The sequence below is a fragment of the Sciurus vulgaris genome (genome assembly GCF_902686455.1).
Source record: "Sciurus vulgaris genome assembly, chromosome: 11".
Classification (NCBI taxonomy): Eukaryota; Metazoa; Chordata; class Mammalia; order Rodentia; family Sciuridae; genus Sciurus; species Sciurus vulgaris.
Window position 1 is genome coordinate 127,414,790 of NC_136472.1, and position 18,254 is coordinate 127,433,043.

Sequence of the window (18,254 nt, forward strand, 5' to 3'; positions counted from 1 at the left end):
TCTACTTTTTGTCATTCACTGAATTCCACAAGTGTTTGAATAAATCGTGACATTAGGCTGATACAAAATAAGCACTTGATGATGTTGCTGAATGAATGGATGAGTGAATAAGTAGTACACATAATGTCAAAACTGTACCTTTTGGTAGTCACTTTTACAAGAATGCCCCAGAATGCATGACATCCAAAACCCTAGACAGAATTTAGAAAAGTTCAAAGTCTCATGTAATGTGTGAAAAGCATTCATGAACTTTGGAAGCCCCTACCTAGGTTGACTACATTAAAGAAAAAGCCTAGCTCTGAAAACTGCACTAAGTAATGCCCCCTATAGTACATGTATCGCGAGCACCCTTGTCATTGCAGTGAGTTGTGTATAATTCTGACTTTGGAGTTTGGGGAACCTGAATTTGCAGTCCCTTTTGTCACTGGCTATGCAACACTGGGCAAGGTACAGATGGGTTGCAGCAGTGCTGCCCTGTTGGACCTTTCAATGAAAGTGGGAAGAAACAGCGCTAATGATCTGGTCTTTATTGTCATTTTTCACATCTTGTTTATTATTATTTTTTTCATTAACGTTGATTTTTAAATATCATGTATTAAATTATACATCTCAGTTACTGAATGAAGGCCTTACCTACCTTAGCCTAATCCTAGCCCTCTCCATATTCCTTTCTCCATTTGAAAAGCAAGATGATTTCTACCTTGGTGAGCCATTAGGATTTCAAGAGATAGTGGAGCTTTCAGGTGCTCACATGAAAAATAACTGTTACATATTATTGCTATTATCTTTTTGTTTAGTATCACATAAGAAAGGACCAGTGGCATTTTAAGGTTATCTTTAAATACACTTGCTATGAGGTCAAAGCTTGATATATAACTTAAGGAAATGATGTCAGGTTGCCTGTATGCGACTTTTATTGCTCCCTTCCCTCCACCACCCCACTTTTTGATTTTGAATAATAACAAAACACAATGTCAGGATACAGTGAGGGTACTTTCAGCCTTGGATTCCTCATGATAATCCTGGTCCTACCAATGCAGAGACATGGATACACTTTTAAGTATTTAATTCCCATTTATCCTTGCAGTGCCTGTACACATGAGTTCAGAGCAAATGGTAGATAGGTGTGTTATTCATTCCCTGTGGTCAGCATGGTTCAAGGTTGTGGAGATGCAGTGTCCCTGTCATAACCCTGCCTTTTAGGAATAGTTGATGGAGGACATAGAACCATAAGTTTTCAGAGTGATAGAGTGTTGGCCACAGTGATAGAGTGATGGCCAAGAACACAAAAGGCACCCTGGAATTAGAGGTATGGACTACTTGGTCTAGAGTGGAAAGACAATTTTCTTAGAGTAGGTGAGGCCTATGTTACACGATGGAAATGGATCAGATGTTCCAGAAGGGAAGAAGGGAAAGGTATTTCAAACTGACAGGAAGTCATGAGCAAAGGCATGGAGTTATGAGCCGCATGTGTAACAGTGAGCATATCTCAGTGAAACATAACCCACGATAGATATTTTAAAGAGAGTGTCTTATCTAGAGAATTGGGCCTAACAGTGGGGAATGGAAAACCAAAGGAAATGCAGTAGTTCTTCTGCAGCTGGGGAGGCAAAGATTAGGAATTAGGGAATCAGAAACTAGAAATAGTAGGCTTATAGATGAGGACTGGTAGAACTGTTACTGGTGTCTCAGGAACATGTAAGAGGAACTATCAGGATTAGGAGTGAACCCTTGGGAGAGGGCACTGTTGGAGTTCTAATTTCTTTGAGTGAGCAATGGACTGGGTTGGGGAGTATGGCAAGAAGATGCTGTTTCAGTTGGGGTGATTTTTAAATTTTTAAATTTTTTTAGTTGTTTGTTGACCCCTTTCTTTCTTTCTTTCTTTCTTTCTTTCTTTCTTTCTTTCTTTCTTTCTTTCTTTCTTTCTTTCTTTCTTCCTTCCTTCCTTCCTTCCTTCCTTCCTTCCTTCCTTCCTTCCTTCCTTCCTTCCTTCCTATATGGTGCTGAGAATCCAACCCAGTGACTCACACACACTAGGTAAGCACTCTACCACTGAACTACAATCCTAACCCGGGGTGATCTTGATAGGAAAAGCAAGTCTTCTTTCCTGTCTTCCATTCTTCCTTAATGGCCCCTGCTGGAGAGCCTATAGGAATCCAACTGACAAGAAGAAATGCTATTTGTTGAGTCCCAGCCTCAGTACCTCCAGACAAAATATAGAGGATGTATTTGGAGCTGAGGGACAGTATGGATTTTAAGGAATGGGAGATGACTTTGGCACCATGGATGGATGGGGTGAGAGGCTGGTACTGGAGCTAGGTGGTGTCCATGGGAGAAAGGGGTTTCTCCTATCCAGGCCTATAATGTGCAGCTGTGTGAATACAATGCCTCATATCTCTGGAGACAGAATCCCTGCATTCCTTTCTCCTTAGAGGGTGTAGCAAGGCAGCTTAGGATGGCTTGAGTTTATTACACTTACAAATAGTTGGAAATGATAATTAGTAATTCATTGAAAATATTTAGCAAGTGATGAGATAGGAAAATCTTTCATCCTTTTGTTTTCTCTTAGCAAAGCACTTCATTGTTTAATGAATAACTAAAGGAAATACTTAGCAGACTCTAATAATGTAATTCTAATTAAATGCGTTTTAACATAAAAAAGAGATCCTGAATAATGTGTTTAGTAAGTAATGGTGTTCCTGAGAAATCTTTACACCAAGTGAATGACTTGAGATCATTTATTAGAAACTAGTGAAATAGTTTTTACATTGTGTTTTCCTTGTGGCTTCCAAGGGTGAGCAAAGAAACATCACCCAAAGAGGCAAAAGGAGACTGAAAACTATCTCTGCCCCCCAATCTTTATCTGCACAATTTTATTTTTATAATTTTCTAAATTTATTTTAACTGATACACCAAAATGTAAAAGTTATATCTGCTAATAGAGTGTCATGTAATACCTTGCGTAATGTTGAAATCAGGTTAAACATATTCACCTCTACAAACATTTATCAATCCTTCATCACCTGAACATTTTGGTAGAACATTTGCTTTTAGTGTGATTGTGTATCAGAGGACTGGATACAGTGAGCCCTAAAAAAGACCTGGTTCCTGCCCCCTAGGAATTTGTAATGAAAATGAGAAGACTAAGTGGACAAAGAGCATTTGCATCTGCCCATGGCAACATATGAGTTTATACTGGATAGAATCTAAGGAAATATGAGACAAATGGAGCCAGTTCCAATAAAAGCCTTTTCCTCTAGATGATGGCCCGCTCTGGGGACTGTTGCTTACTGTTGTGTTCTTTTGCTGATGAAAGCAAGAATCCCTCAAATATTGAAAAGTAATAACACGAGTATGATAATGTGTATAAATCAATAATGCATTTTAGAACAATTACTAATGTAAGTCCCAGGTGTCTTTTCTCATAGATGGATTTTTATATTTGCTGGAAAATAACAATCACTTTAGTATGTATCACTAATTAAAAACTGTTGAATAATTTCCAAAAGATATTAAGTAATTATTGGCAATTCCATGTCAGCACCAGTAAATAATTATCTCACCTTGTATCACATAATTAAAATCACAATGCACCCCAACAAATATTAAACAGTCATAAATAATTCCAATTGTGCACAAGTAGCAGCCACGCGTTCAACTCTGTTGTGTTTGTAATTTAAAATGACATTTTTCATTTGACTGCTGATTTATGAAAATTTTAAAAAATCAATTTGCCTTTCTTAATGGGCTAATGCCCTTTGGGGATACACCAGATGTTCTGCTGCCCAAGGTTGGCAGCTGGGCAGAAAAAAATTAGCCAAGCATATTGATGTGAGACCTAAACAAGAAAAGGGTAGTAATAATGGGCGTTGGGGTGTAATAAATTAATGGACGATTTGCTGTAAAGTAGTCTTTGTGATCCTCATCTTGAGGTCTGTGGATGTACAGGCTGCAGTCAGTAGGTTCTCCTGGGTCCCCCTCTCTATCTTTCTTCCTAGTTGCAGCTGTTATTGTGGGTATATCAGTAGACTGGGACAGGGTGCAATTTCTTTTCTTTGTTCTCCTAGGAAATGGTGTCTATGCAGGAGAGGAGATGGAGATCCTCCAAATAATTATTTGCACATGCACTCCCGCAGTCTAGGTTTCAGTAGAAGAAGGTCATGGTAGTAGGGCTGGCAAGAATGATGAATCCAATTTCTGATTATTTTAGAACAAATTGCAATCCTTCAACTTGGACAAATATTTATTGAGCACTTATTATGTGCTGTGTAGTATGGTTGGTGTTGATTTTAAGGATTCCTATTTTTTTTTTTAAAGAGAGACAGTAAACTTTCTTTATTCCTTTACCTCAAACAAGTTAAGGCCTATCAACATATATCCATAAAAACGTATGTGGTCATTGTGCATCCCCGCTAAGGTGTGTGGTATGATTTTGATAGATCATCTTGCACTGAAGATTCTGAGATATTGCTACAGTTCATTTGGAGTATTTGCAACCTCCTTCCCTGTAGATGGATAATAACCATCTGTATAGGCACCTGCCTTGGGTTACTTCACTGTTTTCAGGAGGCAGATGGTGACATCCAGTGAACTTCTAACTGCTTGCTGAATGATATCTCCTCTAGATTATCAAGTTTCATGACAGCAGAGTCCATATCTGTATTAATCAAAAATACTTTCTCAGGAATTGGACCAGGCTAAATATTTGTTCAATTAATTATTGTTTAAAATTTTAAAACAGTAAAAGAAAGCAGGAGTACAATTGTCAAGTACTCTTTTAGTAAAGGATTTTGTTGTTTATTATTTAATCATTACTTAATTGGTGAGTAAAGAACTTCATTTTTTATAACAAAAAATTCCTACTCTTTATATTCAGGAACATCCCTCTCCAGGACAAGTATGGCTACACACACTGTGACCCATTGCATCCCACCACAGTCTGTCCCCATCCCATATGACTCTGAATGGAGAGTGTGCTTCAAACTACCTCGTGCCAAGGCATGTAGTAAGCCTGGGTGTTGTGCTTTGCCCATGACTTTATAGGGGATACCAGCTCTCTTCACTCTTGGCATCCAAAAGGAACCCTGAAGATGCACAAATTATATTCAAAAGATTTCATTTATGTGTTTACATCTCAGATGTATGGGCCAAACAAAGAATAGCATTGTAAAAAGTCTTGGTTGGAGAAGAGAGGTGGCAGTTCTTTGCTGCTGAAAGTAGCAAGAAAACCAGTTCTTCCAGTAGAAGTCCAGCCTGAAACACTCTGGCTTAGTGGAGGCTTGGTATCTGTTTGTGCTCCTGAAGGGGGAGGCAGGTCCTGAAACTTTGAACCCAGTGCCGGCTGATCAAAGCAGGAGCACCAAGGAGACTGTCACCCTCAAGGTGACATTCTCTGAATGGGCATAGAAAAGACACATGAGCAGGGAAGGAGGAAAGAAAGAGAACAGTAAATCTGAAAGTGATTCAGTTGCTGGGTTGACAAAGCAGGTTCTGATACTCTGAAATAATTGATCCTCAAAGAAGGCTACTTCTGAAAGCTTTGATTAAATATGTAAATGGACGAAGGTGCCAAGGGGATGGGAACACCACAGAAAAGCTTCAAAATTTTGATTGGGGTGGATTTTGTTCAATATCCCTGTTGCTTATAAGATTAAATGAAGACAATACTATAGGATGAAAATGTATTGCTTTTGTCATAAGCAGATTCATGTGGGTATGATCTGAATTCTCAAACATCTCTGATTTGGGGGACCACAGTGGTTCAGTTAAAACCAATTGAAATATTTTAGAAGGAGGTAATTAATGAATTCTACATGTGTTAATTCCCCAAAGGATACAGTATAGGGTATTATGTGAAGTGACAGACAGATATATAGGACCCCTGTTTTCCTTAAAGTGAATTTTCTGTTTCTTCTAGAGATTCTGGATTGGCACTTACCAATCTATTTTCCTCTTTAACACAGCTGATTTGATGATTGCCTTACATAGCAATTTAAGTAATGTATTATTTTCATCCTCTCTCAGTCTTTATACTGACTCTGTCCTTCAAGCTCAGATGCTTATATCAAGGATTGGAACCATTCTAAAATGATTGGCTTGAAGTGTTCCCTTTCCTACTAGAGTTCTTCATGCCTTAATGTCAACCATGGCAGCAATCCAGTAAGATGAAGTCAATTGGGACTTTGGTGTCAGGATGATTTTAGTTTGTATCCCTGTCCATTTCTTACTACTTACAGGATGTTTTCCATTTCTTTCTTTCTTTTTTTTTTTTTTTTTTTTTAACAGTTGTGGAACTCATTACCTTCATTTGAAAATAGGAAAACAGTAGCCACCTGCAAGGTTATTGTAAGATTTAGTGAGATGGTGTACATAAAGCATCTGGTATGGTTCTTGGCACATTCTAGATCCTCAATGAATCTCAATTCTCTACACAGTTGGCACCAGGCCAGGCAGAATGGGCAATGCTGAAGAGATTAGAGTGTTCCTTTAAGTATCTACACTTAAAAAGCAAACAGATTTACCAATATAAAGTGTTCATGACTTTTGGATTCTTAGTCCAGGGTTTAAAGAAGTAGTTACAACCCTTATCGCCTCCCTCATCTGGTAAGTCTGAACTAAAGATGCAAAGTTTCACATTTTGTTAAGGACAAACCAAACAGACTAAAAGGTCTGACTATCATTTAACCCATCATTCTGTGTTTGCAACAAGAGAATGTGCCTTAAAGCTGTGAATTCAACTTCTATCCCTTCCTGGTCCCTCGGTTCTCAGTGGGAATTGTGAAACATAGAACCACAGGTGTCACTAAAGGAAGCGACATAATTTTCCTTCTCCCTGCAAAAGATTCACATGGATGAAAGAAATTGGATGGGTACATTTTTGCTTTGTTTAAATAACACTTGGTTTTGCTGCTTTTAATCATTGGTTCCCCTGAGCATGGCATGCTTTCTGTAGCACACACTGGCTGCATACCTAACAGATATTTTGAATACAACAGCTTGACTCCCCTGCTGCTTGGATGATAGCAATTGGCTAGGTGTTCAATCCTCTTCCTTCTCCCCCCTCCATGGTTGCAAGGAGATTTCAAGTGCAATTTGGCCTTGTACATCAAACAGCAATTTTCCTGTAGAAATCACAACCTCCAAAAATTCTACCCTAATCAAATCTATCAAGCCCAATTTAGGGGTGAGCTTGTGTCTGTTTATCAAGGAAATGGAGTTGAAATTGCCCCCTTTAATGGAATCACAGCTGCCCACCATAATCTTTCACATGGATGTTTGAATTAATGGCAGGACTTGGCCCATGCTCTCCAACCTTGGAATTTGATTCTGGTTATAGTAAATTGCTATAATTTCTGTTCTGGGATTCTCAGGGATGCTGGTGCTTGTGGGATAGGGGTTAGAATTAATGTGTCAGAGAAATTAAAGAATTCAGAAGTGGTTGGGAGAAGATTAGCACTTTTGCACAACACCCAATGAGTCACCTCTGCATCACTTTGAACCCACTGTGACCCACATGATCTATTTTTACCAAGTCATGGAGAAAAAGCAGAGGAATGGCTTTTTATGAAGTTCAGACTTTAAATAACAACAGAGAAGATATGGGTGGAGTGCATTTGTCCTTCTGAAGTATAGGGCATCTCACATGGATCAGGTGAGTATTTGGAATTGTACTGGATAGGCAGATAGCTCAACTGAGATATCCAGATCCTCCCTAAGCCAAGGAACAAGCTTGTGCCTGTCTCTTGTCACTCTTCTCTTGTTCACTCCTGTGACTCTCAGGATCTTTCATCTTGTTCTTGAAAGCCAGTATTCCCATAAAGATGGCATTCCATTCAGACAATGGGGCTACAGCCTATGGAAATTTCCTCAAAGCACATTTTATTTTTAAAACATCCTTTCTGAGGGGCGTTTCCTCCTCTTTTCTAGTGTGTTGTCATCTTGTGTTTCTATTAAGCCATTCTGACCATTTTTTCTTTCATATGTTTATGTTTCTATCCCATTTTGTTCTCACAGTAAATAAGGAAGGTGAACTATTTATAATGCAATATCATAAATAAGGAAACCAGAGTTAAATGACATATCTAATTACAGGTGGCAATAGAACAAGGCCAACTTGCTAAAAACCTGGTGCTCTTTCTATAAAAGTTGGTAAAAATAGTTCACAGGGGTCACTGGGGATTTGATGTGATGCAGAGGTGACTCACTGGCCTGTAGTGCATTACACTTTCTTGCATTGTGTATTTTCTCCTGCTCCCTTTGTCTGGGTGTGAGCTGGTGTATCTTCCCTGATGTACCCCGATGTAGAGTCAAGGAGTCTAGCACTGTGCTGCCTCACAGACCTCCTGAGATGCCTTCTGCCATAGTCCAGTTCCTTCTCATCTTTACTCCCATTCAGAACTAATTCCAGCATTACAATATGTATGGAAGAGAGTCCTATCCTTTTTTCGTAAAATGGACCTGAGATATTTCATCTTCCAATTGAAGATTAAAAGACTCCTGAATTAGAGAATCATAGAAATTTAATAAATGTGAGGAGGTAGCCTATTCATTTTCTCAAGAGTGGCTAATGCCTCTCAGAAAATTCTCATGTTTAGAATTAATTCAGCTTTTCTCTTGCATCCCTTTCTCATTCTTTTTCCTTCCTCTTGGCCCTGCTTCTTTTTGTTTTGTTCTGGGTCATTCGCACCAAAAACAAAGAAAAGAGAAAGGAAGAAAGAAAGAAAAGGAAAAAAAAAAAAAAAAACAGCACTTCAAACAACTACTTGGAGTTTTATCTACTGCCATTTATTGTCCCTGAGAATGTATAATCATCTGATATCACTTCCATCTGCTTACCCACCAAACTCAAGGATGCCTTCAGTAGAAGGCTGGATACTTCTAGCCCAGCCAGCAGTGGGAAATACACAATGCAAGAAAGTGTAATGCACTACAGGCCAGTGAGTCACCTCTGCATCACATCAAATCCCCAGTGACCCCTGTGAACTATTTTTACCAAGTGTTATAGAAAGACCCTGTGGGACCCTGAGGGCTTTGAAGGAACTGGAGTGTCAGGCAGGAGGAGAGATTGCTGGGAAAGTGATAGGGCAGGTACATGAAGGTGAGCTGCTGAGTCCATGGTGTCCTCTGCTCACCTCTTGATCTATTGATCCGTGGTGGTTGGTATATGTTGAGAGTGCAGATAGCCATGGCTAATTTCCTGTGCCCAAAGCATGCTGGGCTAACCTTCCTTCCTGCACCTCGTGTGGCTAACTAAAAGCCTGCTAGGTTGTGGAAAGAGAGGAAAAAACCAAAACACAGTGTTATTTTCCCCCACTTTATGAAATTGCTCATTGGATTATTGATTGTGCTTTATCCATTATGTAGTGCAGTGGCCTTGGCTGCTGTAGAGAATTGCAAAAGAATGCCTCTTGCTTGGGAGAGAGTCTGATGTATTAAGTACAAGAGTGTGAACATTTGGGCAGATGTAGATCCAGCGTTGCCTTGTTCAGAGTTGGCAAGGACCACGGACAATGCAAGTAATTCCAACATGTCAGTTACCTGGCATTCTCAGTTTCCAAAACCAGAACTGTAAACCCACAAATAAGGCAGATTTAAATAAGATTTTGGTGCCCCCCCACCTGTGCATGGGGAATGGGCATAGTTTTCTGTGGTATTTTCCTTCCTTTCTCTGACAAACTTGTGAAAGAACATTCTGCACTTCGTGTTTACTGATGTCTCTATGCTTCTATAGACTCTGCCACCTGTTTTCTGCCTTTAACACTTTTTCTAACTCCTCTCTCTTTAAGTTTATCACTGATTTATTAATTATCAAACAAATTGGCTGAATCTCAATCCAACCTACTCCTTCTGCATCTCTTCCCTTCTGGCCATCTACTACTCTGCTCTGCCAAATTCTATCTTCTTCCTCCTCCAGAAGTCCTCCTCCTCCCTTCTCCTACCACTTTGACTTCTTGTTCTCTGCCTCTTGGTTAGTTCCTCTGCCTTGCAGTATCTCTCAAGTGAAGGTATCCTCTGGAGTTTTGTGCCTGGCCCTTTATTTTTATATACTCAATTCCTTGATGTTCTTGTCACCTCCCACTGTCCAATTATCACCTCAGTGGGAATGATGCCTAAATCCATTTCCAGCCCTGACTTCTATCCTGAAATCTAATCCTACATCTATAATCTCCTGCAGAATATTACCAATTCTGTCTCCCTTTCCCTACTTAAAACCTGTCGTTTAGGTCTGTTGATCTGTTGATGTTAGCTTGATAATTTCCCACTGCTCCTGTTCATCTCTATTACCTCCCCTCTCCTTTAGCACTTCATTACTTCGTGGTTGAACTATCAGAACAATTAATTAACCACCCCCACCTTTGTCTCTTGCTCTTCATGGGTCTGCAAGATTTATCTCCCCAAAGTACAGCTCTGACACCCCTTATCAGCAACCATTAATGATGCCTCCTTTTCTAGAAAAGTTAAGTCCACATTACTTTTCCAGCTGTGGGTTAGTGGGGTCAGGTTAAACTCTTAAGCCTGGCTCTGAATGTTTCTTGTGCTGGCTCTGGACTACCTCCAGTCCTCACCTTCTTCCTCCTTGCACATACCAAGCATCCATTCCACACCAGACACTAACGGACATGCTACACTCCCTGATGCCTCTGTGTTTGAATGTGATGCTTCTTCCACTAAGATTATAATTTCCTCTGTCATCCAACCCTACCTCACTCCATCTCCTTGCTGACTAAATGAAGTCTCCATCACCTTTCAAAACTGAGTACAAGGATTCTGTCCTCTGCAAAGTCTTCCCTAACCTAGTCTGACAACATGAACAACCTTTTCTTTCTCTTTAGTCCCAGGGTGCTTTTGCTAATGTTTTAACATGTCTCCCCAAATAGATTTATTAGATTTAATCTCCATGTGGATTAAGTCACTAAGATTCTATTCTCACAAATGCATTAGTCTATTGTCAGTTGGCTGGAGGAAGGTGCTAAGTCTCATTTTTGTGTTTCTCTTCCTTCCATCAAGTAAGGACACAGCACTGCTCCCATTAAGAGGGTGTGCCAACCAGGCACCACTTTCAAAGTGGAGTCTGGGCTCTCATTAGACACCAAATCTGGTGGAAACTTGATCTCAAACTCCCAGCCTCCATAGTTATGAGGAATAAATTTCTCTTTTTTATTGCCTACTCTTGGGTATTTTGTTATAGCAACACAAATGGACTAAAGCATCTACGTCACAAGATCTGCTTCAATAAAGCACAGATTCCTTGGCCATCTTATTCATCTTTGCAACCCCATACCTAACGTGGAATACACATGATATCATTGAGAACCCTTACTTCCAACCCATCTAGAGTGCTTGTTATTACATGGAACATGCAGAGGTCCATTGGCATCCATGAAGGATTGGTTCTAATACCTCCCCCACAGGTCCCATAATCTGCAGATGTCCAAGTCCCTTATGGAAGATGTCATAGTGCTTACATATAATGAACACATATCACTATGTATACTTCAAAACGTAAATAAGTGTCTTATCTAAATAGTGTCACACTGTATCATTTAGGGAATAATAACAATAAAAAGAAAAAAGTCTTATTTCTAACACAGATGCATTTTAAAAAATAATTTTTGATCTGATGTTGGTTGAATATGTGGATAGAGGAAGACTCTACTATGATTTCCTCTCTTTCAGCTTTTATTCTGGTCTTTCCTTCATATCAGAATTCTTCCTTTGTTATCAATGCACCAAAATTTTATGTGTTTTTAACAAAGTTCAGTATAAATATCTTCTCTTACAAGAAGACTTCTTTGATCTCTTTACCACATATACATGTATGAACCCCCAACATGGAAAAAAACATGATTTATAGTTATCAGACCTATATTAAGCTTTGGATTGAGATAAATAGACCTTTATTCCTCATTTTTAAAAAGTTTGTGCTACTCTAATTCTATAACTCACCATGCAGGGACAATAATGTTTACAAAAGATGCTATGATAGCACCTGGCACATAGCAAGTGATCAATAAATGTTAATTCATGTTCCTCCTTCTTTAAGACATTTACCATGTTATGACTTTTAGCACATTTATGTACTTTTCATATTGTCAATAATAGAACAAAACTCCCAATGGCTGAACAATATCTTATTCACTATTCACGTCTTAGCAGTGACTATCAGAGACCCTTATATAATTTTGTTGCTGATAATAGTAGTTGAATTTAATGGAGCAAACTGATTTAGAAGGCTTTATGCTTTAAAGAAGAAAACAGTTTTATTATTTGTGCAAAATTAAATGTGATTTTTGTGGTCATGCCTATAAAATGTTAGATACCACACATTCGGCCAGGAATGTAACCTACATGATAGCATATTTTCCATTGGAAAATTCGATTAGACATCCATCACTTTAATTTGTGTTTTTAGCAGAAATGTTGCTCTTTCTGTTATATCTTCATACAGAAAGTCTACAAAAATGAAACAGTGTTAACTTGACAACATTCTTTTAATAAGTGGTCAATGAGGTAAATTAGGTTGTCTGGTTCTTTCCATTCAGCAATTGAGGTTTTCTATAAATCTAAGTGCAACTTCTTTGAAGAACTTTGTTCTCAATTACAGAACAAACTGTAAATAATTGTTTATGTGTATTCAACTACTATGACTCAGAATTTTTAAAAATAGCTAGTGAAGATCAAATTTGAAGCTCTGAAAAGTATACTCTTGTTCTTTTGGAACAGAAATTGAGGTTAATAATAATTGCCTTGCTAGGATCACAAAGCTGATATGAGAATTCCATGTGAGTTTTTCACTTCCGCTTTGGTTATTTCCACATCCCTGAAGCCTAGTACAGGGTTTTGAATGGAAAAGTGCTCGACTAATGCTTATTGAATACTTAAAAATATGGGGAAAGATTGTTGGGGATTTTTAAGTGTAACATGATGAGATTCATTATCTGGTGTTACCCTTTCCTTCTGAATGAGATTCAGAGAAGTCAAGGAATTTGCCTAACATCACACAGCAAGTTAGTAGCACAGTAAGGAGTTTATCTCGATTTCACGTTTCCTGATTTAATGTTCACACACATCACACCGTGTCAGCCATTTCATAGATGCAGTGCACTTTCAGAAATTATAAAGAACCAATTAAATTCAACTAATGTCTATGAAGCTCTTGTTACTTTTTACTTTGACACTATAGGGACTATAGTTAGGCAGTCTCTGATCTTAAGTTCCCAAACTCAGATGGAGGGAAAGAACTATCTAAAACACTACCAAAGACTTATTCGGAATAACTACTGTAAAGGGATATATAGAATGTGCTAGAGGCACAAACAAATGTAGTTACTAGGGCTGAAGGTTGTGGAGTGGCTTTCATGGGAAAGTGACACTGGGCTGATCTCTTTAAGAAACACAGACCATCCCTAAGTAGGAAGAGAAGGGAAGAGTCTGGGCATGATTCTCACAAAGGAGGACAGCAGTATCCTTCTAAGGCAGTGACTTGTAGTCATAGAAGGAATGAGGGAATGAAGAGTGCAAATGGACATTTGTCCTGATTATCGAGGACAAATTGGAACTTTATCCGACAGGCAACATGGAGTCTTTCAAGGTCTTAATTTTGGAAAACCATTCTTGTTGCAGTAGGATTAGGATTGAGAGTTTGGAAGCAAAGGGGGAGGTTACAAGACTACTTCAAAATTCCAATCGTAAAATAATGCTAATAGCATCATCATCATCATCATCATCATCATCATCATCATCATCATACCAACAACAACAACAACAAAATAGAAGGCACATTATAAAGAATGGCAGCTTGGGTTCTGAATTCAAGAATGGTGTCCTTTTGTGTCTTATGCAAGTTATTGGATTCCCTGTGCCTTGTGGAGTTAAACAGTGCCCATTCGGAATATTGCAGTTTTCAAGGGTCAAGGAGTATCTGGCTCATGGAAAAATCTCAGAGCATTTCCACAGTGGTTGTTGGTTGAATGATGTTAACGTGGCATGTGGGTCTCCTGAGAGCAGGTAGTTTGTTCCACTCACCATTGCATTCTGGTCCCTAGAAATGTGTCTGGCATGTATTAGGTATTTAATAAATACTCGTTTTTGCTTTTATAATTATTGTCAATGTCTTGTACCTTCTCCCTTCAGACCTTTGAGATATGATTGTGTGCATAAGGTTTCCAACTGGAGACTTCAGATTGTATGCACTGACATGAGGAAGATTATTAATGATATCACAATCTTTTTTTTAAAACTGTCATTTTCACAAGTATTCAGCAGAGGGCTCAGGAAACAGAATTTTTAAGCTGAAGATGAGCACTCTGGAGACATCATTCCTTACACTTGATTTAGAGGATCAGTGAGCTGAGGTTCTGCTGTAATAATTCTCAAGTCTAGGGCTCTGTTTTGGTGGCTGAGTTGACTTACTGGGTCATGAGAGCCCCATGATATCTCTAGGACTCAGTTTACTGATCTTCAAAGTGGGATTTAAAAACTGACCTCATAAATTATTCTGTGTTCACAAGTAAATATATCTTGATGCCTTAAAGGTGGTGAAGGTGTAGTGGAGAGGGTTTCTAAAGTACACATGGATTGCTATTGATAACCAGGAATTGGCAGTCCAGATTAAAATCTTCAGGGACTGGTGTCCTCTTTTGCACTTCTATTCTTAGGCACACCCATCAGTTTGCTCAGAATTCAAACTTCATTATTGACAAATATTCTTCCAGGCTTCCTCAGTAAAGCCAACTACGGACAGCACACTGGGCTAAGCAGGATGCAAATAAGTGTAAGACACAGTTCTTGTAAACAATATGTAAGACAAGTCGCATATGTAATAAAAGCACAAGTGCATATAGTTGAGTGAATGAGACAGTGGGTAAGAAGTTCATCATGTGTATTATCTCATTATAGATTAAAAACAAAAAAGATTTTGAAATATTTTTTAAAATATATTCTATTTGTAATTGACATCTAGTAATTGTACTTCTTTCTTGGGTGCAGTGTGACATTTCAAACCGCATACACAGCATATAATTATAAGATTAGGGTTACTGGCATGTTTATCTTCTTGGACACTTTGTGTTGGGAACATGCAACATTCTCTCTACGGCCTTTTTGAAATATTCAAGTATTTGTCAGCTGTAGCTATCCTACTGTGTTACAGAACATTAGAAGTTATTCTTCCTATTCAACTATACTCCAGTATTCAATAATTTTTAATTAAAAATAATGACTATAACAAAACATGTACGTTCAAAAAAAAAAAAACAAAGAATACAATGCTCTGATGTAGATCTATATATGGTATAAAATGAATAATTGGCCTTGTTCAGTGGAGTAGGTGTTGCCTTGCCAAGGCAGAGATCACAGAGCAGAGGCTATGAGCTAGCTATCCAAGGGTGGAGTGGATCACAGGGTCAGAAGAGGCAGGAGTATTCCCACCTGTGAAAACAGTATGTGCTAAGCTTTTACAAAGACACCCCTGTGAAGCAGTCTTCATAGGAGGGAGTCATTAAGAATTAGGGTGAAAATGGTTGTGGGGTCAGGTTATTGTACGTACATTAATATATCAAGAGACAGATGGGACAAGAAAAGCCTTCTCAGTGAGGTCATACAGATCTAGGCTGAAATCTAAGCCTTTTGATCCTTGGAGTCTCAAATTTCCAGTCGTTTATAATATAATGTACATCATATCTACATAGAAGTGCTAGTGTGAATAGAGGTGTCTCACAGTTTTATGTACTAGAAAATGAAGGAAGCAGTACATATGTATATGACTTGTGGATATATTAGCATTAACATATACATGTAAAATTCTATTATGTTCAGTCTTCCCTTAATATCTGTGGAAGTTAGTTCCAGAAACCCTCATGATACCAAAATTTATTGATACATGAGTCTCTTATGTGAAATATAATAATATTTGCTTATAACTCATGCATATCCTCCTGTATACTTTAAATCATCTCTAGATTACTTATAATGTCTAGTATAATATAAATGCCATGTAAATAGTTACAGAACTATATTATTTCATGACTAGTGAAAAGAAAAATATAATCCTGCACATGTTCAGTACAAATGCAATGTTTTCAGAACATATTATTTTTTACTTATGATTGGTTCCATGGATACGGAACCTGTGGATACAGGGAGCTGACTGTGTAAGTTGTGTGCAGAGATGCTGATTGATTGATTGTTTTAGTGATGGGCCCTACTTGGTTAACTTCTGTAGTTCCTTCTCATATTTCTCTGAGTGCACTATCCTGTAACAAGGGCAATAATAGGCTAGCAAATTAGTGTCCTTCTTTCCACTCTCAGCTTCCCTGGAACATCCTGGGTTACTGATAAGCACTGCCTGTGTGTGATCAGCTCCCATCCTCCCTGTCCTGAGGAATTTGCCACCATTAGTCCACCGCTGTACCTTGTGTTTCAACTAGTTACTTCTGCAGCCATGTGGGCCAGCTGTGCAGAACTGGGGTCCATGTAGTGGAGAGGGAACAATAGGGGCAGTGTCAAGAGCTGTGTCCAGCACTTCAAATTGTGTTTGAATACTGATTTCAGAATTTCCTAGACATGTTTCTCCCTTCTCCTGTGTCAGCTACTATCTCAGTTTAGTTGCTGTGAAACCTCCATTCTCCTTTTTTGGAGAACTCTTCTTGATTTTGATCTGAGGCAGCTGTCGACTAGTGACAAACAGCAATTCCTGTTAACTGCACCATTATAAATCCTCAGCTTTCCCCTTCCTTCTTGTCAAAGACGTGGGCCAGTGTGCCAAGTGAGACAGTAGTGTCTCTGACTGTGTCCCAAGGCAGGTGAGCTATTGGGCTTCCGTGGCTGTCCTTCATGATCCCATGAGATTTGTCTCCCAACTCCTGCCTTCATATCGATGTGTTTTGATAGAAGGTTAATGCATACGTGAATATACAACTTTTTGATTTATTGTCATTGTGAGCTCATCACTCTTTCCTTTAAATTAAAACTCCCTCCAGATGGGAATCTGTGACACAGATTTATTGATCTGCAATAAAACCTCACTCATAATCTCTACAGCTGCCCATTCATCTTCTCTAGAAAGAGGGTTCATTATTCTGGATGTCCCAAGAATGAAAGCAAGAAGCTAACTTTCTCCCTTTGTTCCCTTGCTGCCCCTCCTCTGCTTTCTGCTTCCCTCCTCCCTCCCTTTCTCTATGCACTCCCTCCTGTGCCTTCATAATATCAGTTGCATCCCCTAAACAGAAATATTCCCTTTCCCCATCTCTGCCCTGTTTCCTCATATTTCTCTTTGCACTCTGCAAACCACCCCACTGATGCCCTGGCATTTCATGGGCATCTGACATTGAATCCGATTTCCGGATGTATCAATAGCATATCCCACCCTCTGTTACTTCCAGATGGGTCTGGACAGGCCACTGTGGACTCTGGTAGATGAATTAGATCATTAGAAAAAGAAGACCTGAGCAGCCAGACTGATAGAATCCAGGACAAGCAGCAGGTGGGCAGGTACTCCGCCTGCATCTGAATGGGATGACTGTGGATAAAGAATGCTTACCACTCTGTGTTTTGTTGGGTCCAAAGAGCCTTCTGATTTATTGCCTAGGAGATATTCTGGAGTGCACACATGATTGAGGCCATTTCCACTGGTCAGCAGATGGCTTGGTCTTTGTGCCAGAAAACAAGAGAAGTAGCTGTTCTCTCAGATTCAACAGAAGGAAGGGCTAAAGGACTTTTGGAGTGATCAGATGGATTGCCTAGTCAGCTCAGTGGAGTATCTCTTCCTATTGCTGAGATTCTCTTAAATTTTTCTGCTGGAAAACAAAACAAAACAAAACAAAAACCAAACACTGTATTATCCAGTCTGGTGGGTTTCAAGACATTGTTAGGATACATTGGTGTGTTGTGATCAGCTCTGTGGTGTGATGCAAGTTCCCAGCAAGTCACAGCTAATGTGTTCCTTCTAACAATAATATGCTGAAGTTTACAAATGAAATGTTTAAAATTTTGATTAGATTTAAGTCAAGGTGATGTTTGTGATTCACATCCTTTTAGCTCACATGAATTTTGATTTGCTTTCCTTAGTAGGATTGGGAAGTAATTAGTACTAACCTTTCAGAAATCACCTGTTATTTATAGGAGTCTGGTGGGTATGTGGTAGTCTCCATCACTGGGTGTGGATAATCACTTTCTTAGTCTTCCTCTTGACAGGCAGGAGGACTGTCCTGAGAAGAATTCTAAATACAATTCTCATCTCTTGTGTCCTCATGGCA

General features: G+C 39.0%; 1 protein-coding gene across 8 annotated transcripts in view; it reads left to right on the plus strand.

The window, feature by feature from the left end:
- Positions 1 to 18,254, plus strand: part of NTM (neurotrimin) — a 962,543-nt gene that overhangs the window by 418,982 nt on the left and 525,307 nt on the right. The gene's annotated exons all lie outside the window — the stretch shown is intronic.